Here is a 27,331-nt window from a genome sequence, read left to right as displayed (position 1 = left end):
GTATCTTGTTTTCAGATCAGACTATTTTTAGTTGAGAAAAGCTCTGAGAACTGGAAGTCTCTGGGCAGCCCAGGTGGCTCAGCGGTTTAGCGCCTGCCTTCGGCCCAGGGCCTGATCCTGGAGTCCCAGGATCGAGTCCCACGTCAGGCTCCCTGCATGGAGCCTGCTTCTCCAACTCTGCCTGTGTCTCTGCGCCTCTCTCTCTCTTTCTCTCTCTGTATCTCTCATGAATAAATAAAATCTTTAAAAATATATATTTAAAAAAAAGAACTGGAAGTCTGTATTTTATTGATAAATTATTACATTCTGACATTAAGTCTCCAAGTTAGTTCCATGCAGAGGCAGCAGACAAGCATAGTAAGCTTCAGTAAAAGTCATGGTTCATTCATGATTCACTGTCAATAAATACTGTTGAGAATATAAAACAGCATGATCAAGGAAAAAATTCAGAATGGATGAAGCAGAGAGTGTATCTAGTTTGGGAGCTATTAGGAAATGATGTAGCTTAGGAAATAGTTTATTAGGGCCAAACAGTAAAAGCCATGTCAGGTTAAAGCATCCTAAAGAGTCAGGGCATCAAGTTCTCAAGTAAAGTCAAATTTGCATTTAGCCACTGAGTGGAAGATGAATTCGAGGTGGGTGAGACTAGAGGCAAGGGGGCCATGTGGGCTGTTGCAGTCATTCAAATTAAAAAGATGATGGTTTTGACCACAGTGGTGGCAACATAGATGTCACTTGCTATAACATGGATGAACCTGGAGGACATTATGCTAAGTGAAATAAGCCAGTCACAAAAAGACAAATACTGTATGATTCCACTTATATGGGTTATCTAAAGTAGTCAAATTCATAGGAACAGAAAGTGGAATAGTGGTGACCAGAGGCTGGAAGAAGGGAAAATGGGGAGTTGTTTAATGGGTACAGGGTTTCCATTTTCCAAGATGAAAAAGTTCCTCTTCTTCTTCTTCTTCTTTTCTCCTCCTCCTCCTCCTCCTCCTCCTCCTCCTCCTCTTCCTCCTCCTCCTCCTCCCCCTCCTTCTCCTTCTTTCTTTTTCAGATTTTATTTATTTATTTGATAGTGAGTGGGAGAGAGAACATGAGCAGGGGAAGGGCAGCAGGAGAGGGAAAAGCAGACTCTCTACTGGGCAGGGAGCCCAACATGGGGGCTTGATCTTGAGACTCAGGATCATGACCCAAGCCAAAGGTAGACCCTTAACCAACTGAGCCACCCAGGTGCCCCCAAGATGACAAAGTTCTTACATGCTATTGATTAACATTATAAATATACTTAACACTACTGAACTGTACATTTTAAAAAGGTTAAGATGGTAAATTTTATGTGTTTTTTACCACAATTTTTTAAAAAAATGCAAAGGGGAGACGAAGATTTTTTTGTTATATTTGGTTTGGTTTAACTCTTTGCTCTATTCAACCTCTGAACAATGTCTCTTGCTATTTTACCAAACGGTAAAATGAATATGGCTAAATACAATCTGATCTGTAGGGCAACAACATTCTGCATGGCCCCAAATATCTTACCTTATTACTTGTCATGCTACTTAACATTTTCCTCCATCAATGTCATAGGTTTTTTTAAAGCTTGCCCTAAAATATTATTGAAAAATCACTTAAAATGTAAGAAGTAGTACACAGAATAAAAAATGAAACCTTACAACTCTACTCCTGAGAGAGTAAGAAGAGAGAACATAAAGGTTCCACATAAAAGAATAATTTAAAATGAAAATGTTCAACACCAATCATATCTTGGTGGCAAGGAAAATAGATTTACAATCCTAAGGAGGCAAGATAAAGTACAGTATTTCAAAGCTAGAACCTCAGAGATGTTTAAAATCTCCCCGCTATATAAAAAAAAATTTCCCCACTATAACTTTCAGAAATCTCTGTGAAGATAGAAATCTGAAGAGTGTTGAGTCTCAGCAAATGGAATTAAAGAAAAAATCAAAGGCTTAAATAAACATCAATTAGACAAGAATCATCTGTTTTCAGACAAGAAGGCCATCTCATACATATATCAAGTTTCTGTATGATGACAACATGAAAAAGTAAGAAAAGCAAGGGTCACAACTAATCAGCAAACTATATGAGGATTAAGGATGAGAAACAAGATTGGGAGCTGGGCTTTGTCCTCTGAGATTTACCTCATCACTAGAATATCTACCTCAGTACTGCTTCTCACCAAATATTACATGATGGTTAAGAGCTTGGGGTCTGGAGTCAGGCAAACCTACATTCAGATCCTAATTCTGTCTTCCTTAGCTATCTGACTCCAAGCCAAGTGACCTTCTCCACCTTTGAGAATATTAGTAATTACCTACAGAACTACTGTGAACAATTAATGGTAACACAAGTAAACTACTTATCACAATGCCTGATCCATAGGAAGTACTCCATAAATGTGAACGGATATTACCTATAAAATGGAACCAATGCACACATCCAGAAGATTAAAAAGAAGTAAAATGACATGTATAATGCCTAGCTATACAGGAAGAAATCAAATGGTAGATATGTAGATATTATCCTCTTCTACTTTTAGGGAATTCTGTATCATTCAGTGTCAAGCTGAGTATGAAGTGACACAGTGCACTGATTAAGAACACAATGGGTTTGGAACTCCTGAATTCAACTTCTAACTCTGCTACTTATTAGCTATGATATTGGGCAAGGTATTTACCTCACTATACCTTCCTATTTTCTTTCCTTTTCCTTTATTTCCTTCCTTCCTTCCTTTCTCTCTCTCTCTCTCTCTCTCTTTCTCCATGCTCCATACCCAGTGTGGAACCCAGTGCAGGGTTTGAACTCATGACCTGAGCTGAGATCAAGAGTCAGATGCTTAACCAATAGAGTCACCCAGGCATACCCCACCTTTCTGTTTTCATCTGTAAAATGGAAAAAATAATAAGTACCTATCTTACTGGGTTGTCATGAAGATTAGACAACCCTTCATTTAAGTACTTTATATACAAAGCCCTAAAAATAAAATCTGGAACATAAGTACTATATACGTATTACCATTTCTTATTTTAATAGTACACGTTTTGTCTGAGACTGGTGTCCATCATGAAGTGAGAAATTTAGTTTGGATGAAAGTAATTTAATATTCTTTTTATGGTTAAGAGAAGCCCAATGGAAATACTCTTAACCTCAAAAATTGTGTGTGTGGGGGGGGGAGGCTAAAAGAAAAAGAAGTTAAAACAGAGGAACTTCATCATTACTAAATAAACGTGACCTCATCTATCCAGAAATAATTATGGAAAAAAAAGTGCTTTCTGGTTCTGCCCTAATTATGCAAAAATTCAGATGAAGGCAGGCTACTTTCCACAGAAAGAAAGAAATCATTTTTCCTAGTCTTACTTAGAGCAGCCTGATAACCAACACAACTAGAAGGACTGATGCAACTGCACATCATTTTTATAGAAAGGAAACATCACGTAGAACAGAATAACCAATTTTGTAAGCCTTCTTAGAAATGTCTTTCTGGGGATGCCTGGGTGGCTCAGAGGTTGAGCATCTGCCTTGGGCTCAGGGTCTGATCCTGGAGTTCCAGGATCGAGTCCCACATCGGGCTCCCTGTGAGGAGCCTGCTTCTCCCCCTGCCTATGTCTCTGCCTTCTCTCTCTGTGTCTCTCATGAATAAATAAATAAAATCCCTTTCTGGGATACGAAGGCTCAGTGGTTGAGCGTCTTTTGGCTTAGGGCATGATCCTGGGGTTCGAGGATCAAGTCTCGCATCAGGCTCCCTGTGGGTGCCTGCTTCTCCCTCTGCCTATGTCTCTGCCTCTGTCTCTGTGTCTCTCATGAAGAAATAAATTTAAAAAGCTTAAGAAAAAAAAAAAAGAAATGTCTTTCTGTATTATACTAGCATTTTCTTTTCATACCCCACAAATCTTCATCCCTGGACAAGTCAGGAGAGGTATCTAAAGGGAAAAATGAAGCAAGTAAGCATACTTTAGAATTAGAAGGGAAATTCTAGGGATCCCTGGGTGGCGCAGCGGTTTGGCGCCTGCCTTTGGCCTAGGGCGCGATCCCAGAGACCCGGGATCGAATCCCACATCGGGCTCCCGGTGCATGGAGCCTGCTTCTCCCTCTGCCTGTGTCTCTGCCTCTCTCTCTCTCTCTCTGTGACTATCATAAATAAATAAAAAATTTTTTTAAAAAAAAAGAAGGGAAATTCTATACTTATTCTTAGAAGGTCATGAAGTCAATCCTATGGATTGGTATCTGTAGCTAACTTACGAAGTGAACAAAATAAAATAAATAAATAGAAAGAAAAGAAAAGAAAAGAAGAGAAAGAAAGAAAGAAAGAAAGAAAGAAAGAAAGAAAGAAAGAAAGAAAGAAAGAAAGAAAGAAAGAAAGAAAGAAAGAAAATACTAAACGGCATCAACAACAAATAAAATTGATGAACTGTAATTTATCGACTTAAGAGTCTATGCCTACAAGGCTACAGGTGTTTTGAAAAAAGATCTTATTCATCACCAGCCTTTAGTACATAACCTGGTACACATGAAAGGTGTCCAATAAATGGTTATTAGATATAGTCAGTGAGCACCTCCCCTCTTGCGCAAGGTACTATGTTAGGTGCCAGAGAGCTCATAATGGTTCACTTATGTTGATGCCAAATGTTTGAGACTATTTAAAAATTAAATGAGGCCAGATTTGGTTAAGAAGCTGCAGCTGCAGTTGCACCTGCTCTCATCTCAGAATTATTCCCATAGCAAGGCTAGCCTCTTCTGCGTGCCTGCTGAAGCAACAAATATTTCTCTCAAATGACGGGCAGTCACTTCATAGGCAGCTTTGATATGGTATTCTTTCTGCTCAGCAAAGGAGGCAAACTCCAGAATCTTTGGTCATAAAAATGTGATGGTTAGCAAAAGCAAGTGCTGAGTAAGCTTGGTACACTTCCAAATGAAGACTTGCCATCTAAAATTCAGAACTGAGGATGCCAGACAGAAGAACATCTGGATTTGCTCCTCTGGCTTTGAGCTTTCTCTAGGAGATGCCAGGAAAAAGTATGTGCTGCCACTATGTGCATGTGCAATTGCATACTCAAATACTGTATTTTTAGATAAGAGTCCAAGACTTGGCAAATGGATGGAATGTAGCACATGGGTCTTCCTAAATAGAGAATCATGCAAAGGAAGGGTTTCCTTGCAAAATATAAACTAGGCAAGATGTGTATTGCCCCTCTGTGTCACATTTTGGAAGAATCTACCCAAGAGAATAAATACTTGGGAATTAGTCTGAGGGGTACAGATGCACTCCCTCATTAAGTACCTCTCATGAAGTACATGAGAGGCAAAAGAGCATCATTACCTCAAAACCACTAAGTTTATCAAACAATAACTCTTTATTTCCCCACCCCAAAGAGATAAATATATGTGATAATACTTTGGTGCATACAGAAAAAAATACTGAGCTGCGGACTCTTGCAGACAGACGGTGTTGATACTAAACAGTGTGAGTTTTGGCAGCTGCACTATGTACTCTTTCAAATTCTTACATCATTACTCTGGTAAGGGCCCTGTACCAAGTTGGCAAGGGTTCTAATGTGGTTTGGAGAGAGAATTTCTTGCCTTTTTAAAAAAGATGACGTACAAATAGCCTTTTTTCATACAACAAGAAAATGAAAATATTTACTCCAGATTTTGTTTTAAAGGACAAAGCCATATTATATTCCTAAGTTATTAATAAAGTGTTGGAAATAATTCTGAGATTTTAAAGACCATTCAATACAAGCTCTAAAAAGACTTCTAAAACAGTACATGAATGTCTCTTAAAATAGAATGATCTATTTGTGGCAATAGAGTCAGTTATAAAGAATGATAATTATCTTCATACTTATACTGCAATTGGCAGCTTAGGTATCTTTTGCAGGCCAAGAATGGGAAGCCCTCCTTAACTTCATCCATGAGAACTTGTATAAGTTACTTGACCTCAGATTCTTTGGGTCCTCAAATGCAAAATGAAATAATATTACTCTACAAGATAGTTCTCACAATATCAAGTAATACTCAGTAAGTATTAGGTAGGCTTATGAAAGACAGAACCTTTAAAATTGGTGTTTAGGGCAGCCCGGGTGGCTCAGTGGCTTAGCGCCACCTTCAGTCCCGAGTGTGGTCCTGGAGACCTGGGATCGAGTCCCACATCAGGCTCCCTGCATGGAATGGAGCCTGCTTCTCCCTCTGCCTGTGTCTATGACTGCTTCTCTCTTTCTCTCTCTCTCTCTCTGTGTGTGTGTATCTCATGAATAAATAAATAAAATTTAAAAAAAAAGAAAAAAGAAATTGAAAAAATAAAATAAAATTAAATTAAAATAAAATAAATAAAATTAAATAAATAAAATTAAATAAATAAAATTAAATAAAATAAAAAATAAAATAAAATAATAAAATAAAATAATAAAATAAATAAAATAATAAATAAAATAAAATAATAAAATAAAATAAATAAAATAAAATAAAATAATAAAATTAAAATAAATAAAATAAAAAATAAAATTAAAATAAAATAAAATAATAAAATAAATAAATTAAAAAATAAAATAAATAAAATAAAATAAAATAAAATAAAATAAAATAAAATAAAATAAAATAAAATAAAATAAAATAAAAGTGGTTAGGGGGCAGCCCGGGTGGCTCAGCAGTTTAGCACCGCCTTCAGTCCAGGGCCTGATCCTGGGGACCTGGGATTGAGTCCCGCGTCGGGCTCCCTGCATGGAGCCTACTTCTCCCTCTGCCTGTGTTTCTGCCTCTCTCTCTATGTCTCTCATGAATAAGCAAATAAAATCTTTAAAAAAAAAAGTTTAAAAATAAAATAAAATTGGTGTTTAGGGATGCCTGGGTGGCTCAGTGGGTGTCTGCCTTTGGCTCAGGGTGTGATCCCGGAGTCCTAGGATCAAGTCTCACATTGGGCTCCCTGCATGGAGCCGGCTTCTCCCTCTGCCTCTGTGTCTCTCTCATGAATAAATAAATAAAATCTTTTTAAAATAATAATAATAAATAAATAAAAATAAATTAAATTGGTATTTAATTAGAACTACCATACACGTAAAAGAGCTAAGTGGTCTAGCTCTTCTCTAGTAAAATTCAAGAATGGAAAAACATTATATATAAGTTGATTTCAAGATCAAGATTGGGTTTGTCCTCTTTAAACAAGTGATATCAGAAAAACAAGACTTCATTCTCTAAACTTCTCCAGTAACATCCAAGGACAAAATCCCACACCTTTAAAATAACAGGTTAAAGAAGAAAAGAGAAAAAAAACCTTTAACACTCATAAGTGAGGTATAATTTGACATGTTTATAATGACAGGATTTTCTTTCATTTTTATCACTGTTTTCATTAAAACTAATAATAGTAAAATGAATCCTCACTCATAGTCATAATCAAGATTTTGCCACATATACTTCAGATATGATGACAACTATTTTATTTTTTGAGGTATAATTCATATATATATGGTAAGGTAAACAATCAAGTTTAAGTCTGATGAATTTTTACATATATATGCATAACACATACCCAGCACTCAAAACAAATTAGAGAATATTTATAGCAGCTCACAAGATTCCTTCATGTGACCTTTCTCCCCTGAAAGTGTCTATTATTCTGAACTCACATAGCATTATTTTGTTAGGTTTTCCTTTACCACTAATAATCAGATATAGCCTTTACTTTTCTGTTTTCCTGAATAAATTGCCAGCGTCTATTTCAATTACACACCCCATTAAAAAGCAGTTTATATAAGACTCTTAATACCAGTAGTAATAGTAAAAATAAGCAAAACACCTAAAAAACACAGTAAAAAAAAAAGTCCACATATTTAGACTACAAATAAGCCCTCCCAACGTTCTTAAAGGAGCAGGAAAGCGGAGAATGGTAGCACAGAAGAGACCAATGGGAAAAGTAGACTTCACTTTGATTTAAACTAAAAAAAAAAAAAAAAGCACTAATTTTTTGTAAACAATAAATATTGTAATCAGTATACGCGTCTAAACCATATTTAAGATAATATTCAACTGAAAATCTAAAATAAACCCTTAATATGTTAATTTTTATTGCTTGTCAGTGTCTGAATAAATCCCACTCCAAAGACATTTTCTTTAGAGTTTACAACCATTTTAAGGCCACACTCTCATGCCTGAAAGCTGACAGTTCCCCTAAATGAGCCACAATCCTACAGTCTTAGCCCCAGTATACATACATGAATTTGAAAAGTGTCCTAATCAGCAGCTTTTTCATGGAGTAACGTTAACTGTAGAATTTAGTATTTGAATCAAACAACACAACCTAGTTGATCTGATATATTCAACAATATATACCACTGTTCAATTAACATGTTCATGTGACTGGACAACATAGGACTATAAATTATTTTTGTACATGGAAAACAGTGGAGTGGAGTGGAATAGAATATCTATGTATAGTGACAAATGCAATAACAACTATCTTATCAGAAGGATTGTTGGGAGCATTAATTAAGATAACACAAAGAAAGGGTGTTACTTTTCTCACCTCCTCAGCAGTTCTTATCCCTTCAGACCTACATGGACTAAGCTGTGATCTGACAGAATGCCCTCTCCTCACCTCCATATCCTGAAGCAGCACAAATAAAGATTCTATTACTAACAGCCAAAACAAAACTTTCACAAATTCATTTGTGAACCAAATTATCTCTGAAAGAGTTAAGAAGTAAGCTTTGGGATAAATTCCTTTCATGAGTCTGCTTTCATATAACCTAGTTAAGACACCACTGCAGAAACAAAACTTTGAGAAGGTGGTAAGAAAGCCCCAAAGGGAAGAGCTCTAGCCTTAAAGAACTTCCTAGAAACAAAAGATATGCTGAGGGCATTATCAGGAAGCAAAAGTACCCAAATTCATGTGGGCTTACCAAGAAATGACCACCACTCTCCTTCCTACACCTAAATCTCAAGTTTCCACTCAGGATGCTAGCTAAGCATTTATGGTTAGTCCTTTATACAGATGTTACTCTTCAAATAATCTTTTTATAGAGACTATACAAAAATAGAGCAATTATTATAACTGCTTCTGATCACTGTTTATTTTGAAGACAGAAATAATCACCTGCCAGTTACTGATTTTACAGCAACTGACAGCTTATAGAGGATGCTTTGATTTCCAAATTGATTTTTTTAAGCTGCAAACTGACTCCTATCTTTAAAAAAAGGAGTGAGCTAGACTTTTATAACTTTCTTCCATGTGCTTTGATCTAAAAAATAAATATATCAACTCAAGTAAGCACCTCCCCCCCATCCTCTTGTAGAGTCATCTCTAAGGAGTCAAAAAGGGTACTACTTAATCAACAATAATATGAACAAATGTTCACATTTTTCATTGATTTTTCTAACTTAGGAGTTGGAAACATTTGACACACACCCCCTCAAAATAGATACACAATGAAACTTTTAGAATAGATAGATTACAGGGTTATTCACATCTCAAAAGGAAATCCTGCATGGATTTAAAAATCAGTATACTTAAAAAAAATAAAAATAAAAAAATAAAAATCAGTATACTTAAATTATGTCATTTATGTACTCTTCAGGTATACAATGAAAAAGCAAGGGATATGCACTTACAGTTTAATATAAACACTTATCAAGTGCCTGATATATTGTATATCTAAACAAAATGGCTATTTTCACTGAGTTTATATTAAAGTAGAAAAGCTTTGCACACAATTCTAAAATAAGGTACATCATGAGACATGCTATAGAACCAAGGACGAAGGAATAGATGTAGGGGAGAAATCTGGGAAGGCGTTACAAAGAATCTGGCATTGGGAAAATAATTAATTCTACTCAATCTAGCCCATGTTGTTTTCACTCCTCTGAGCAAATCATACTCCTATTAGAGTCTCATTCGTCATACAGAAAGTGAGGATTATACCAAATACCTGGCAGACTTCTGAGAAAATTAAATGTGGATGATTTATGTATTTATGTAAAACTTATATATACTATCTATATATATACATATCTATATGCAAATAAATATTTTAATCTACTTACATATAAATATATACACTTAAGTATATATAATATATATTCACATGATTTATACATATATTAAATATACATAGATTTATTTTATTTAAAGATTTTATTTATTTATTCATAGAGACACACAGAGAGAGAGAGGGGCAGAGGCACAGGCAGAGGGAGAAGCAGGCTCCATGCAGGGAGCCTGACGTGGGACTCAATCCAGGGTCCCCAGGATCAAACCCAGGGCTGCAGGCAGCACCAAACTGTTGCGCCACCAGGGCTGCCCAAATATACATAGATTTATATATAAATATGTGTGTTTACATATACAAGTCACAGTGCCTACACTGAAAGGATGCTCAAGAGAAGGTAGTTATTACAAATGCTTACTAAAAGCTTAATCCGGCACCCCGGTGGCACAGCGGTTCAGCGCCACCTGCAGCCCAGGGCGTGATCCTGGAGACCCTGGATCGAGTCCCACTTCGGGCTCCCTGCATGGAGCCTGCTTCTCCCTCTGCCTGTGTCTCTGCCTCTCATTCTCTTTCTGCGTCTCTATGAATAAAATCTTAAAAAAATAAAAATAAAAAATAAAAGCTTAATCCTATGTCAGACTAATAGTGCCTCTGTGTCTACACACCGTGGTATGCTTTTATTTTAACTTTTATTTTATTTTAAAGTTTAACTTTAAATAGTGCCTCTGTGTCTACACACCGTGGTATGCTTTTATTTTAACTTTTATTTTATTTTAAAGTTTAACTGCTTTTATTTTCCAAAGATCATAAAAAAGAACAAATGCCATGTGATTTACTTCTTATCCCCCCACAAGGAGAATAAAACATACATAGCAATAATACTGTAGAATCCTTAACAGAGGAATCAGTAAGACTTGGAAAATGTGTGGTATTTACAATGAGAACATAAAAAACTGATTCATAAGATATAGAAGAAAAAAGTTCCTAAATGCAATATTTAGGCAATCTGCATTGACTGAGCAACTTTCACTGAGCTTCCAGTATATGCAAACAGCCTCTTAATACTATGCTAAACCAAAACTAGATCCCAGGGAACATCTTTCCTATAGCCCACCACAGTCTTAACCCTGAAGGGATTAGGGAAGTTTCAACCATTTGCCTAAAGTTTTTGTTTTTGGGTTTTTAGAGAAGGGAGATGGAAGACAGACACCGTGGGGGGTGGGGGAGGGTGGAGAAAGGGGTGGAGGGAGAGAGAATCTTAAGCAGGCTCCATGTCCAACACAGAGCCCAACTTAGGGCTTGATCTCACAACCCTCAGATCATGACCTGAGCCAAAATCCAGTCAGTCACTTAACTGACCGAGTCACCCAGGCGCTCCATCTAGAGTTTTTTTTTTTTTTTTTTTTTTTTTTTTTATTCATGAGAGACAGAGAGAGAGAAAGAGAGAGAGGCAGAGACACAGGCAGTGGGAGAAGCAGGCTCCATGCCGGAAGCCTGATGTGGGACTTAATCCCCGAACTCCGAGATCACGCCCTGAGCCAAAGGCAGACGCTCAACTGCTGAGCCACCCATGCGTCCCTCCATCTAGAGTTTCTTAATTGGACTCCATAGCCGTGATTCTCAGAGTGTAATCTACAGATGTCTTCAAAACCCTTTAGAGAGCCCGCAAGGTCAAAACTATTTTTGTACTAATTATAAAAGGACATAATTTGCCGTTTTCACTACGTTGACATTTACAATGATGGTGCAAAGCGAAAGTTGGGTTAAACTGCTGGCTTTAGCACTAATCAAAATGTATTGACAGTCATTATTGTAGTCACCACCACCACACACTACCAAAAAAAAGCCATTTTAACTTAAGAATGTCCTTGATGAAGCAATAAGATTTACTGATTTTAAATCTCAATGCTTGACTCTGCAACTTTTTAATATTTTGTGTGACAAAATGGAAAATACACTTAAATCACTCCATACTCTGTTTGGAGGAAATGCACTTGAAATTACTGTTTGAGTTGTGACATCAACTAGCAAATTTTTTCATGGGCCACCATTTTACTTGAAAAAAGCAACAGAAAATTATGGTGATTCAGACTTGGATGTTTGATAATTATTATCTTGAAAATGAACAAAGCAAGCATGTCATTTTGAGAAAAACAACTGGCAGTATTTGTTGCCAGGGATAAAATTTAAGCCTTTAAACAAAAATTAAAATTTTGGAAAATTTGTATTTGCCACTGTGAGCCTCACAGCTACTCAGAAGGTATTTCCGAGATTAGTGGTAATATTAAGAAAATTGATTTACTGGATTTTATATGATGAAATGTGTCCATATTTAGAAAATCTCGGTAACTTGTTAAACCAGTATTTTCCAAATGACCAAAGCATGAGGTTACAAAATCATTCATGGGTAAAAGACTTAAGCAAAGTATAAGACAGATTAGGAGATTTTAATGGAATAGAGTATGAAAGCTCATTGATATGGTTTCACATTCCGCAGTGCAAATAACCTTTAAGAAATTACCAACTATTGAGATCTGATGTAACATCAAGAAGAAAATACACAATTATCCAAACTATAAAAATTCTCCTTTTCCCATATATATGTATAGAGGCCAGATTTTCTTCATATATTTGAGCCAAAACAATATATTGAAACGGATAGAATGCAGATACAGATATACGCAGATATGAAAATTCAGTTGTCCTTTGTAAAACTAGATATTAAAGAGACTTACAAAAATAATGTCACGTTTCTCAGTAAAGTGGGTTTTTTTTAGGAAGCTATAGATATTTTTAGTTATTTTTATTTTAAGATGTTATTAATGTTGCTATATAATAGGTTTATTATTTTTACTTTAAATGAATTAATAAATATTTTTAACTTTCTCAACTTAATTTTTAAGATTTTTATTTATCTATTCATGACACACACAGAGAGAGAGGCATAGACATAGGCAGAGGGAGAGACAGGTTCCATGCAGGGAGCCCGATGTGGGACTCGATCCCAGGACTCCAGGATCACGCCCTGAGTCAAAGGCAGATGCTCAACTGCTGAGCTACCCAGGCGTCCCTCAACTTAATTTCTAATACAGTGAAAGGTGATAGGTATATCCCTTATAAGCAAAAGCTCTTGGGAACCACAATAATTTTTATGAATGTCAGTTTTTTGTGTGTGACACAAGATCTCAAAGATCCTGATTGTTTTATTTATTTTTTTAAATATTTTATTTATTTATTCATAGAGAGAGGGGCAGAGACACAGACAGAGGGAGAAGCAGACTCTATGCAGTGAGCCCGATGTGGGACTCAATCCCGGGTCTCCAGAATCACACCTCAGGCTGCAGGCAGCGCCAAACCGCTGTGCCACCGGGGCTGCCCGATTGTTTGCTTTAGTTGGTATAAATTTTTTATGATAAAGTATGGAAATTGAAGTAATATATAGCAGAGTCAAGACTTGAATCTGGATCTCCTGATTTATTTATTTATGAGAGACACAGAGACAGAGAGAGGCAGAAACACAGGCAGAGGGAGAAGCAGGCTCCATGCAGGGAGCCTGATGTGGGACTCGATCCTGGGTCTCCAGGATCACACCCTAGGCCGAAGGTGGCGCTAAACTGCTGAGCCATCCAGGCTGCCCTGGATTCTCCTGATTTTAATTTTACCTTTACTCTGCATCAAGATTCCTTTAGTCACTAAGACAATGGGTTAGAGAACTCTTATTGCATTCTTCCCAGTAGGCAGGAAATTCAACCAAATAATTACAATAATAACTGAAATTTGAAATGTTACGTGTCACGTATTTTTATACTCCTGCTTTCAATTAGTTCCCACAACAACCCAGTGGTATAAGTACAATTAATTACTTACCTCCATTTTGCAGATGAGAAACAGAGGTTAAACTACTTGCCAAAAATCACACAGCTATTACATGGCAAGGCTGGGATTTGAAAATTAACACTTCTAACAAAGAGCTATATCAGCAAAAAAGCTTTCTCATAACAGCCAATCAAAACATTTGTATGGTCATCAGCAATGGCATTTATAGAAATAAAGGACCTGAGACTCTGGCCCAGTACACCGTCAGATATAAAGAGAACAAAACACTAGCCTGGAGTATGGCCACATAAATTTAGTTCTACACAGAGAATAGCAAGAAGACAAGCAAATAAGGAAATGTGCTAGATATAACCAGACTCCTTCTCTTCCTTACCCATCCAGCATCTCTACCATCAACAATTAAAAAGAAGTGACAGGAGTCAAGGGTGAAGGATTTGTCACTGACATACAGCTGGGGCAGTGAAAACTCTTGGCAGGTGAGAAGCTATAACTTCTCTTCTATGCAAACAAACCCCCAAGCTGAGTCCTCCTGGCTTTATCACACTAAGCCTTGACAAGAGCCATCATTAGTGTCCAAACTCCACTTTTTCCAGGCTGATGACATGTGTCAGGCCTTGATTCCTGGTGCCCTTGCTGCCTGCCAACTCAGGAAAGGCTTCTGTAATGCCTTTGGCTTTTTTGAAAAACCTCAAGTCATAAGACAGCAGCTGACACCAACTCCCTCCAGAGGATGGACACTTGGCCAGGAGCCCAAGCTGAAGTGGATTTGGAGGTTCTTGATCTTTACTGAAATCATTCCTACCTTCTCACTGGCAATTAAAATAAATTCTTCCCCTGAGAGCAGCCAAAGGTTCTGTAAGCCTCTTCCATCTAGTGGTAGTCACCTTTGATTAGAGAACAGTGTTAAAGTGTAGCAGCACCTGATAAATGTCAGAGCCTGAAGAGCCTTCACAGACTTTTGATCACTTACAGCTATTCCTCATTTCATACCACGGACAGTTTTTATGCCAACACCACTCAGCATCACTTACTTAGTCAAATACTTCAGGCCAGGATGCTAAATTCAAGTCAATGGTCCATTTGCAATAGTTCTGGGTGCATCCCTAAGGCTAAGATGTTTGACCTGCCAGGCAGGTAGACTTCAAGTACTTTTCAGATGGCCAATAGGATAGCAGGAAAATTCTGCAAAAAGCAAGCCTTTTCATTTGGAGAGGCAGTATTGTATAAGTAAACAGCCATGCCCGTGCATGCACCATCACCACCACCCCCGCCCCAACACACACACAGAATCAAGGATTTTGATTCTGACCCACTGTATGACTGCCAGGTCTTCATTTCCATTCTAAATCCATTTCTTCAGGGCGTCTGGGTGGCTCAGTCAGTTAAGTGTCTGCCTTTGGCTCAGGTCATGATTCCAGGGTCCAGGGATGGAGGAGCCCCACCTTGGGCTCGCTGCTCAGCAGGGTGTCTGCTTCTCCCTCTTCCTCTGCCCTTCCCCCTAATGCTCTCTCTTGCTTGTTATCTCTCAAATAAACAAAATCTTTAAAAAATAATAATAATAAATTCATTTCCTCATCTGTTAAAGAGAAATCTAAATCAGAGATTCCCAAATGTCCATGAAATGGCAAATCACAATCCCCTGGGGGCTTCTGAAAACTATAAAATCCATTCCCAGAGGATCTGATTTATTTAGCTTAGGGCAAAGTCTAGAAATCTGCATTATTAGCAATCCACTTTTCCCATCATCACACTTTTAATTCTGATGCAAAGTCAGACTTGGAAATCACTACTAAATGACCTCTAAGACTCCTGATAGCTTTTAAAGTTATAAAACTATAGATTGAAACTTATTTTCTACTCTTTCATCTCAGGAATTTTCCCCTATCCATGATTAGCATTCCTAACCAAACATCAGGATTGTCCAATTTCAGGTTAGCAATGGAAAAATAACTCTAAAACGAGTAATGTCATGTATTAATAGCTTACCCAACCTATTTCATTTATGAAAGTATGAGGTAGATCTAAACATAGCTTTTCTAGAAAATATACATCCAAAAATAAAACTTTTAGGACATCATATTTTGCAAAGATTCAACTATTTGCTGGAAATAGCCAAGGAAACCAACATTTAAAAAGCATTTTCCCTAGGGGCTCCTGAATGGCTCAGTGGGTTAAGCATCTGGACTTGTTATCAGCACAAGTCTTAATCTCAGGGTTGTGAGTTCAACCCTCGCATTGGGCTCTATGCTGGGTGCGGAGCCTATATACCTACGTACAAGCAAACATACATACATATACATAATAAAAAGCATTTTTTCCTGAAAGTTCAAAATAAAAAGTTATAGAATGAATGTCTAATTACCTATAACTTACAATGTCTTAACATTATAATCTACCTGAAACAATATACTTTATAAGAACAGACATCAAGTTTTTAAAGCATATAAAGTATCATATGATTAAATTTGACCCAATAAACTCAAACAGGACAGTGAAAGAAATACAAATTCTTATATTACTGAAAGTTCATCAGGGTTTCGTCATTATAAAAAAGGAAACATTGAGTCCTTTGATTACTGTTCTAGTTTATTTCATTAACTGGTTATTGCAAAACACATGCCTCTTGGCTCTCAAGGACTTCTAAAATCTCTGCCAACGCTTTTCACATACCACAATAAAATCCAAGATTCTTTCCAGCTTAATGCCCATGAATATGAACTACTGCATGATTTTGATTCCTATTTCTTTTATAACTTTACATTCCCAACTCACTTAATATATTCACTCCTTCAGCTTGGCTGAACAACAATCCTTGGTACAGAGTTACTTAGAAGAGTTGTTCATTGATTACAGATACCCTGTGAATTAATTTACCATGGAAATGTTAAGTTCTGCTTCCTGTGGGTTTGCAAAATAATCTAAAATAGTAAAATCTTAACACATCAAGTCATTGTAACTAGGGGATAGAAAATTCAGGTGGTAATATATGTCACACTTGACATATATTACCTTAAGAATATTTTAATAGATTTTGAAAAGAAATGTCCCATTTGAAAAAAAATACTGTCTTTTGGCAGTAGGCCAATTTGCTATTTCAGTGAGTTAGCCTGGGCACCTCCTCCTGTCTTTCCCACTCATCTAAAATATCTGAAATAACCTGATACAAAGTTGCCATGTCAAAAAGTAAAATGCTGCTGGGGTTCTGGGTGGCTCAGTCCATTAAGTGTCTGTCTTCCGCTCAGGTCCTGATCCCAGGGTTCTGAGATGAAGTCCTACATCAGGCTCCCAGCTCAGCGGGGATTCTGCTTCTTCTCCCTCTGCCCTTCTCCCCTGCTCATGCTCTCTCTCCCTGACACTCACTCTCTCAAATAAAGAAATAAAATCTTAAAGAAAAAAAAGGCAAAACATTCCAAGCTGCAGAGTTTAAATTTCTTTCTACCTCTCAATTATCTGGTAAAACCTCAAGCAGCCTAAACATAAGAATGACCAAAAATTCCATATACAACTGCAATCTTTAGTGTACTTTTTTCCTCCTCCCTAATATCCAAGTAAACACTCTGGATCCAGCAGGCTTTGTAAGCACTGCCGTGAAACAACACATTCTCTCAGCCTAACTTAAGGCTAGAATTAGTAGTCATAGTGCTGGGATCAGATCCAAACCAAATGGTTGCTGGGGAAGTGAGGAGGGGTGTTGCAAAGTATGTTAAATTCATTCAAATATTTGTGTAACTTCTCATCTGGCAATTTCTTTTAGAAATTCTAATTGTATAAGCACAGATTTTTTAATTAATAGTTGGTATCTGCAATTGAGTACAGAACTTGATGAGGCCTAATAACTACTTTTCCAGTGATCATCACTGTCCAGTTATCACTGTTTGATTACATTATAGGTTAGAGCATAGGGAAAGACGTGACTACATGATGGTGACAAGCTGCAAAAGTAGCAACATTACACCAATGACAAAACTGGATGGTGAAATCTTGGTCTACAGCTTTGAGAAGTGTCTAAACAGACAGCCACCAGAGATAGTGACTTCCTCTTCTCTCCCATGCTACTAATCCCTCAAATATAATCTTTTATTGAGGGATCCCTGGGTGGCGCAGCGGTTTAGCGCCTGCCTTTGGCCCAGGGCGCGATCCTGGAGACCCGGGATCGAATCCCACATCGGGCTCCCAGTGCGTGGAGCCTGCTTCTCCCTCTGCCTGTGTCTCTGCCTCTCTCTCTCTCTCTCTCTCTCTGTGACTATCATAAATAAAAAAAAAATAAAAAAAAATAAAAAATCTTTTATTGAGTCTATGCTTCTTGTTTCTTTCAAGTATATCAAGAGGCCTCAAGAGGACTATGAAAACAATTACTTCTCCAACATGGAGCAATGCGGGTTTCAATATTTTGTAGAATCTCTGGAAAAGGAAAAGAGGTAAGTGAAACAGTAAAGGATAGCATGGTGAATTCTGACAAACTGAAAACCAATCTAAATCAAGAATGAAATTTGTAGTTAAATTTGTAGTTCCTATAACTCTTGGTTAATTTAACTCTTTATGTTTTTTTTAGCCCTTAGACTTTATCCCTGCAAATTCATTTAAAATATGCAGTGTATGCCTCAAACTTGCCTGATGATAAAAACTAAAATTAAGGACTTAAAGCAAATTAAAGGATGAGGATGATGGTGGCCTGCCCTACCATGAAAATTAATGATCTCAAACACAGTGGGAAATACCCCTGTCATTCTAGAAACCTGCCTTTCACTCTGCTCTAGTTTTTCAAGTCTATGAAAAGCATTCTTCTTAGAATGCAATGAATTTAAGCAATGGTATTATGTAAACATCTAATGGCTTGGAGCAGAAGTCAGTATTTTTTTAAAGTCTGAACATCCATCCAAATGGTATAAGGTACCAACATCTCTTCATACTATCAGACCAAGGGGAAAACTGTTTAAATTAAACACATTAAAGAGTTTTTAAACTACTACACAGTAACAGTTGTTTGATTTTTTGTTGTCGTTTGTATACAATTCACTGTCATAACACTGAGAACTCAATAAAGCTGGCTAACTGGAGTGTTGTGACAGAGGGTGAAATAATTAAATTGACATAGAATGTAAACAGTTTACATTCAAACCAAATTTTCAGTGCCTGATTTTTTTTTAAATGTGTACCATTTGGCTCCTTTGAAAATGAATTTGAAGAGAGTCAACCTTTAATATTTAAACTCAAAGCAAATGACAATAACTATCCCTGATTAAAGATTAACCTTAATTCAGCCAGGAGTTCTGCAAGCCTTTCTTCAACTGAGCACTCACTCCTCAATCCCTCCCATAATAAAATCCTACGTTCTGAAACCCTCCATCTCTACTCATATAATTAATTCATTTTCCAGATTTTTAATCAAGGACCTTCAGTAGCCAATAAAAAATAACCTGCATGGCATGTCTATAATGTACCAATACTCTTTATACCAAAGGCAAAGACACCTGACATTTTAGTTACTGTGACCGTACAGAGGAGAAATAGAGGCTTTCTACTAGGTGATGGGGTTTTTGTTTTTGTTTTTTCAATATGGAAAATAACTTGTAGACTACCACTAAATCTCTGTGGTAACTTAGTGATCCAGGATCTCAGCCAGAGAGATTACCAATTACGAAGGTCAATTTTTTTCATCTTCTTTATGAAATATTTCACCTACAGACCCACCTACTCTTCATACAGGCAAACAAGGAGAAAGAGTTTACTCGTTCAATATAGCTCTCACTGAAGATGCTACTCTCAGATATAGAACAGTAAGTTTTGTGGTGAACAAGGAAGAGGTGATATGATCAGTTAGCTGCACATTCATAAAGTCCAGTATTCAAGTTCTGGCTTATAACTGTGACTCCTGGCTATGTAACTGCGCAAATCACTTCATCTAAGACTCAGTTTTTTCCTGAAGTACAAATGGGTTGTTTTGAGTTTCATGAGATAAAAATACACAAATCTCAGCACATAATAGAGTCCACAATATGTGTTAATTTCTTTCTTATCCATGTCCTTTAATAATGAACCTACTATAAAATGAGGCACTTGACATTTTCAGAATTAAAAAATAATACCACTCAAAGCCATTTTCTCAGCCATCCATTGGAGACTGCTTGTATAAATAACTACAGTCTCGCAAGTTCATTAAGTTCATTAGCTCTCTGCTGTACACAAATTGATTTCATAATCTAAATACTCTCAAGTTGAAACCTGGAAAAGAGTATGAGTGCCTCTATAAGCAGTGGTTTCACTGCTCATTGGCTCCTGGAACATGGGTACAGGCTGAAGAAGGGCTGCCACGGCCAGAACCCAGCCTTCAGAGGACTCCAAGGAACATTCAACGCTGTCGGTGAGTTTGGGATTTGAAAAAACCACCGACCGTTGACTGTACCTTGGGGTCCTTACAAACAACACTACATTTCCTGAAGCAAAGGAGCAGGCTGTACCTTCATATGTCACACAGGATCACCAGAACCAGTCCTGCTGCCTATCCCCCAAAGGTGGTCCAGTGAATTTTGTAAGAGCTCGCCCTATTTATATTGCCCATCGTTCCTTCCTCTTTGTTGTGTTCTTAACAAATAAGCGTTTCATTTTAACAAGATAAGGAGAACTCCACTATAATACTTAATGTACTTAAAAATGTCTCCTAGAAATATGCCACTCTGGTGAGAAACAGGATATAGCAAGGAGAAAGATTAAAAATATATATTGATCTTGAGCAAAATCCAATTAAGTATTTTACACCCATTTCTCCCACATCCCCTCAAAACTTTAATTAAGGGCAAGAGAAGGATTTAATAAGTAAAGTAGCATATAACTAACATCTTGCACAGCCCTTATCACAGTCTACCTCCAATTACAGTTAATATGGTTAAGTTTTGACAACCCTATTAGAATACGAGCTGTTTGAAAGCAACTATTGTCTATTTCTATCCACACATATGCTTATTCAAATATTTGTTAAATTCAAGAAAAAGTCAGGTCTGGAGTCAGATATCTGGGAGGAATCTTGGTTCAACTCCCTAACTAGCTATGTGACTACAGGCAAGTACCTGAGTTTCCATTTTTTTCATGTATAAAATGGGAGATAATAAGAACACTTAACCTCATGGAGTTTTGAAATTCAATGAGATTAATACATAAAGTGCTCTGCACCATTCTGAGCACACGGCAAATATTCAGTATACGTAACTACTATTATTATTTAACCCAAAACATATCCTGTGCTAATTTACCTAGAAAAGCACTCATATTTCTCAGTCCAAAACAGAGAGGAAGAGTCAGGACCCTTGACTCTTGTTTACATCTACCAGGTATGCAAGAACTGCCTGTGTGGTCACAAAGCTATCTATTAGCTTCTCCACAAGTTCCTTCCATTCTCTGAACCATAGTTTCTTGTCTTAAAGACTCTCTCACAGCTCCAGTATCAATGTTAGCTATCATTATGTGGACCCTCAATCATTGGTTACCAAGAGACACACCAGACCCAGACCTCAAAGAACCCGTGTGGAAAGAAGAGCCAGGAATTCAGGAGGGCCAAGATGGAAACACTGATGGCTGCACTCAACATTCATTGCTGTCGGTGGGTTTGAGTCTGAATCAACTCACTGATCAATGAATGCAAACTGCGGACCAAACAACCTAAGGGAAGCAAAAGCTGAGTCACCTGAGTGCATCAGTTACTGTGCTGGGTGGAAGCTGATGCTGTCTCCAATACACCAGCTAAAGCCTCTCTTGCTCTCTTTTGTTCTTAATATGAAATAAGCACTCTAAATTCCTAGTGCTTTTCTTTTTCTTATTTTTAGAAGATGTTCTAGAGTTAAAGAAATTATATATATATTAAAGATTCTATTTATTCATGAGAGATACACACAGAGAGAGAGAGGCAGAGACACAGGCAGAGGGAAAAGCAGGCTCCATGCAGGGTGCCTGACGTGGGACTCGAGCCTGGATCTCCAGGATCACACCCTGGGCTGAAGGCAGCACCAAACCACTGAGCCATCCGGGCTGCCCAAAAGAAATGATATTTTATAGGTAGAACAAACTGTATAGCTTGATATCACACAGTATTAAAAAACGAATATTTTCATAATTTTTTAAACTAAAAAAATCACATACTATTTAAAATTCAAACATTGAAATATATAAAGTAAAAATTGAACATCTCTTTCCTCATCATCTTCCATTTCCTTAATGGAAATCACCTATAAATATAATAAATAAGTTTAAGAACCTGTTATAATCAAACTTATATTATCTAGTATTTATCATTAAAATAATAAATACCATAAACTAGACATTTTAAGTCTTTAGAGGCCTTATCCATGCACATACTGATAGATACCTATCTATAATTTTCTGGGGCTTTTGGGAGATGGCTTAAACAAACATGAGCTCATTTTATATTTACTGCTGTACAATCTTTTTCACTCAGCTATACTAGACAGCTATTATAAATAGCCTTCTGCAACAATCTTGTCATATTTGTACTGGTTCTTTAAATGACTATATACTATGCCTTAGTATGAATGCCCTGGTTATTATTATTCAGATATGCTTAATCTCTTTTGACTCAAACTATGAGGCCCATTCATCCCAACTTTTGCAATGTCCCTCAAACAAGAAAATAACCTAAGTGAAATGGGAAATGCACATTTTTCTAAACAAAATGTAATATAGTACCATTTCTGACTTCTGTAACATAAAATGAGATGAGCCACTAAATCTTTCATGATAATGACAGGAAAATAAAGGCTTTGGTCACCAATAATTTAATCATACACATAAGTCTAAGAGAAGGGATCCCTGGGTGGCGCAGCGGTTTGGCGCCTGCCTTTGGCCTAGGGCGTGATCCTGGAGACCCGGGATCGAATCCCACACATCGGGCTCCTGGTGCATGGAGCCTGCTTCTCCCTCTGCCTGTGTCTCTGCCTCTCTCTCTCTCTCTCTCTCTCTCTATGTGACTATCAAAAAAAAAAGTCTAAGAGAAAAACAGATTCTCACAGCAAAGTCAAACTAAATAAAGCAGTAGGAAAAGTGACTTATCAGGTTAGCCTTCCAAAATCAGGGATAGAAAGGAAGTAGAAGTGCAGAAGTACAGGTATAGTAGACAAGAACTAAAAAAGAAAAATCAAAGGCAAGAGAAAAATTTAAAAAAAAATGACAAGAATTCAGGGAAAACAAAGGGTTCAGGCTACTGTTTCCCAATCTGGTTGTATATCAGAATCATTTAGACTGGCTGCTTTAAAAATTGCAGATTTCTATATTACACCAGATATAGGGTCCTGAAAAAGAATCTGTATTCTTTTTTTTAAAAAAGATTTTATTTATTTATTCATGAGAGACACACACAGAGAGAGAGGCAGAGACACAAGCAAAGGGAGAAGCAGGCTCCATGCAGGGAGCCCGACGTGGGACTCAATCCCAAGTCTCCAGGATCACGCCCTGGACTGAAGGTGGTGGTAAATCGCTGAGCTACGGGGGCTGCCCTAGAATCTGTATTCTAACAAGCATTCTAGTGATTATTTTTCACCCACCAATTACTTTCAAATTTTCTGAAAACATTAGAAAAGACTGTCCAACATGTTCTTTGGAAAATGTACCTGCAGCATAAGTATGCCACTTACTTATTTACACAGAGAATCAATAGTCTTTAAATATGCCAATAAAAAATAACACATTTCAGCCACCAAAATCCTATGTAGTTTCTCTTGGATAAAACTAAATGCTACAGGAAGGGAAACAATTATGTGTTTAAGGGTATTTTTTGCAGCTAAGACTGTAAATAAACACTCGCAATGGAGAATACCTGTGGTATATACAGGGAACATAAGCAGAATAGTTCAGAGATTGTGTTGGGGAGTCATGAAGAACAGCACTGAAAAGGTAGAAGGACAAATGACAGAAGACCTTGTGAGCCAGGCAGAAATATTCAGAATTAGTGCAACAAGGAGCCACTTTAAGCACCGAGCTCCAAAAAGAGATAATGAAAGCAAGACTTTGGGAAGACTGACCAAGTATATGAAGCAGAAGGAAAGAAAGAGAAATGTGAAAAGAGACAGAGTCAGAGACAGAGAGAGAGAGAGAGAGATGTTCCACAAATGAAATGAACTAAAACTGAGGCTGCAGGAGTGGAAAGAATAGAAAGGATATCTCCAAAAGGCATTTTTCTTTTGTTTTTGGTAATTTTCTGTTTTTCCAAATAGATTTGTTTTCTTTTTTGGTACTATGTAGTTACTGAAAAAGTCATTCAAAAGAGAGAAAATTAAGGTCCACTAACTGGCCCCCCTCACATCATCCTGTTGCGTGTATAATACCCTCCCATATAGGGCAGCCCCGGTGGCGCAGCGGTTTAGCACCGCCTGCAGCCCAGGGCGTGATCCTGGAGACCCTGGATCGAGTCCCATGTCAGGCTCTCTGCATGGTGCCTGCTTCTCTCTCTGCCTGTGTCTCTGCCTCTCTCTGTGTGTCTCTATGAATAAATAAAGTCTTAAAAAAAAATACCCTCCCATATATAAATACCAGAAATGTTGAAAATACACATATCTGTAGTTAGAGAAAATAGCCCAAACTATACATATTGTACTGGAAGCTTTTTTCACTTAAAATATTGTGGCCATCTTTCTAGATCAATAGACCAGATTCACCTTCCAAGGAATCAGCTTAAACAGAAAAGATATCAAGGAGTTAAAAATGGTGCCTAACTTTCTCGACTAGATTAGGAGCCTGGAGTGCACTAATGAACAATTTAAAAATGGAAAAAAGAGAAGTTCATTTTTTGAAAAGAGGATGCACATTTGTGATTTACAAGCATAAAGCTAAGAGTGAATAAGCTAAGTACAGAAAGAAAAAGAATTTTCTTTTATTGAACACAAACCATGCACCTGGACTGCAACAGAAGCCAGGAGATATGGAGGGAACAGATGTGTCTCTGCCTCTCTCTGTGTCTCTCATGAATAAAGATATAAATAAAATATTTATAAATGAATGAAAGAATGAATGAAAGAAACAGCTACTGATAAGTGTTGTAAAGAACAATCTTGGAGTGATAGTCACAGAAGAAAATAGATTTCTGGAAAGGTAGTGGTGAAGAGTGGTGAAGAGCTTGAGCTAAGTAAGGGTAAAAATTCCTGCTACGTGACTTATCAACTATGTAAACATGGACAAGTCACTTACCTTGAAATCTGTCTCATCTGTAAATAGGAGATATGGTAACAGTATTTGCTTCACAAGGCTACTTGAGAAGAACACGTGTAAATTATTTCACACAGAGCCTGACACAACAAAATACTAAAATTGCATGTATGTGCACACACACACACATGTACAAGCAAACACTGGCTGATAGGAAGTAAAAAGCAGACTGGAAGCAAAAATGTTAATCACTGAAATCTCTAAGTTGTAGAATTAAAAGTGATTTTTATGTTTATTATTTAGAACTCATCTATGTCTTCCAAGTGTTTAGCAATAAGCATAAACTATTTAAACCATTAAGAAAAATTATTTTTAAATGTATTTTCTTTAAAAGCAAAGATTTATTTTACTTATTTATTCATGAGAGACACAGAGAGAGAGAGGCGGAGAAGCAGGCTCCATGCAGGGAGCCCAATGTGAGACTGGATCCCGGGACTTCAGGATCACACCCTGAGCCAAAGGCAGATGCTCAACCACTGAGCCACTCAGGCATCCCTAAAAGCAAAGATGTGTTTTAGATGCAAGATCTACCTATGTTTGGCTGAAAAGCAGATGGAAGAATCCACAGTGGAAAAGGAAGAAAAGATAGACTATTTTTATCAAGACAGGGAACCTGTAGAAAGCACAGCTACAAGGATAGTAGAAAGTGACAGGCTCCAGATCCATGTGGATGTGGTCACTTTGGAGGGCAGACACATCAGCCTCAGAGAATGAAAATGATGAAGGCAATTCCAGCCTACTTCTGTTCTCTCAGGCTGTATCTCAATAGGACCCAGCTGGATCTTGTGATCCTGTATCTTGGCAAGGAGCCTGGCATGGAGTAGACACTCAGTACATGTTTGTCAAATGAATTTCCTTACGATCTCTGGCACAGTTATATTTATAACTCAGGAAATGGTCTGCTCTTTGAACCAAGTACTGGATACCTTTAAACCATCTGTGCCATGATTACAGTTCCAACCCAGGTATAATTTTAATAACTACCAGGTTATCGGGTATGTCCTTGATTAGTATACTTGGTATAGAATCCTTTTCTTCAGACTAAATCTAGTGACAACATGTACAATCAGTCAAAATCACATCCCCCTCTGCTCCTCTTTCCGGTGAACAGGTGTAAAACAGGAGAGTTTAAAAGAAGTGGTTTAGGATAAGGAGTCAGAAAACTTGAATTTAATGGGACACGTGAGTGGCTCAGAGGTTGAGCATGTGCCTTTGACTCAGGGCCTGATCCCAGTCCAGGGATAGAATCCCACATCGGGCTCCCAGCAGGGAGCCTACTTCTTCCTCAGCCTGTGTCTCTGTCTCTCTCTGTCTCTCATGAATAAATAAAATCTTAAAAAAAAAAAAAAAAAACAATTTGAATTTATTTATTTTTTTAATTTATTTTTTTTTAATTTTTATTTATTTATGATAGTCACAGAGAGAGAGAGAGGGAGAGAGAGAGACGCAGAGACATAGGCAGAGGGAGAAGCAGGCTCCATGCATCAGGAGCCCGACGTGGGACTTGATCCCGGGTCTCCAGGATCGTGCCCTGGGCCAAAGGCAGGCGCCAAACTGCTGCGCCACCCAGGGATCCCCAACAATTTGAATTTAAATCCAACTCTGCCACAGTTGTGTGCTCTTAGACAAGTGAGTCACTCTGTAAGCCTTCCTTCTCTGTAAAATGGAGACTAAGGATACCTCTCTTATCTCACAGGATTATTTTGAGACCTCAGCAAAAAAACCAAAACAAACAAAAAAAAACAGTGAAAATGCACTACGAATAGCACATAGCAATATAACCCAAAGCATCCTAGTATGTGATGGTACCACTCCACGGGCTCTCCTCTTTCAGTAGACAAGATCTTCATTCCTCAAATTCTCACCTGCTTCTCAATCAGCAGCACATATTTGCAAGATGTCTAGCTGGGATTGATCTATAACCTGGTGCTGAAAGAAGGCATTTTTCTGTATCATCTGCCTAAATAGTCCATGAGAGCCACATTCCAAACAGTTGAGTCAGTTCTCCCAAACAAAGAGAAAGGTCTTTCTGATGGACTTTTATGAAGCAGGGCACAGGGTAAGGCTTTGGGAACAGGGATGGTATATGTCTCCAAGTGAAAGACTAATCTGAGATATCACACAAATCAATAGGACATCACTTAAAACCATTTTCTCCAAAAATCCCACAAAACACTGGTTTATGCAAAAGTCTCCAACTAATCTTAGGTACTTTTTAGTTTTAGAGTTTTATCTAGGTTTATTTATTTTTTTTTTTTAATTTTTATTTATTTATGATAGTCACACACACA

At 37.4% G+C, this 27,331-nt stretch overlaps 1 protein-coding gene, 1 long non-coding RNA gene and 2 other non-coding genes across 4 annotated transcripts in view; 3 read left to right on the top strand and 1 right to left on the bottom strand.

The window, feature by feature from the left end:
- The window catches only part of NR6A1 (nuclear receptor subfamily 6 group A member 1), a 221,878-nt gene that overhangs the window by 126,443 nt on the left and 68,104 nt on the right, over window positions 1-27,331 (bottom strand). The window lies entirely within an intron of this gene.
- The window catches only part of LOC102152471, a 71,543-nt gene that overhangs the window by 16,929 nt on the left and 27,283 nt on the right, over window positions 1-27,331 (top strand). Inside the window, exon 2 of the long non-coding RNA XR_005365002.1 lies at window positions 18,153-18,253. This is a non-coding gene — a long non-coding RNA (uncharacterized LOC102152471). The remainder of the gene's footprint in view (window positions 1-18,152; window positions 18,254-27,331) is intronic.
- MIR181A-2 (microRNA mir-181a-2) lies at window positions 20,180-20,239 on the top strand. The gene has a single exon (NR_049378.1). It is a non-coding gene; the product is annotated as a microRNA mir-181a-2 (primary transcript).
- Window positions 21,413-21,472, top strand: MIR181B-2 (microRNA mir-181b-2). The gene has a single exon (NR_049379.1). It is a non-coding gene; the product is annotated as a microRNA mir-181b-2 (primary transcript).

This window comes from Canis lupus, chromosome 9 (genome assembly GCF_011100685.1).
Source record: "Canis lupus familiaris isolate Mischka breed German Shepherd chromosome 9, alternate assembly UU_Cfam_GSD_1.0, whole genome shotgun sequence".
Lineage (NCBI taxonomy): Eukaryota > Metazoa > Chordata > Mammalia > Carnivora > Canidae > Canis > Canis lupus.
The sequence above is the reverse complement of the archived record's forward strand: the minus strand, read 5'-3'. Positions and strand labels throughout refer to the sequence as shown.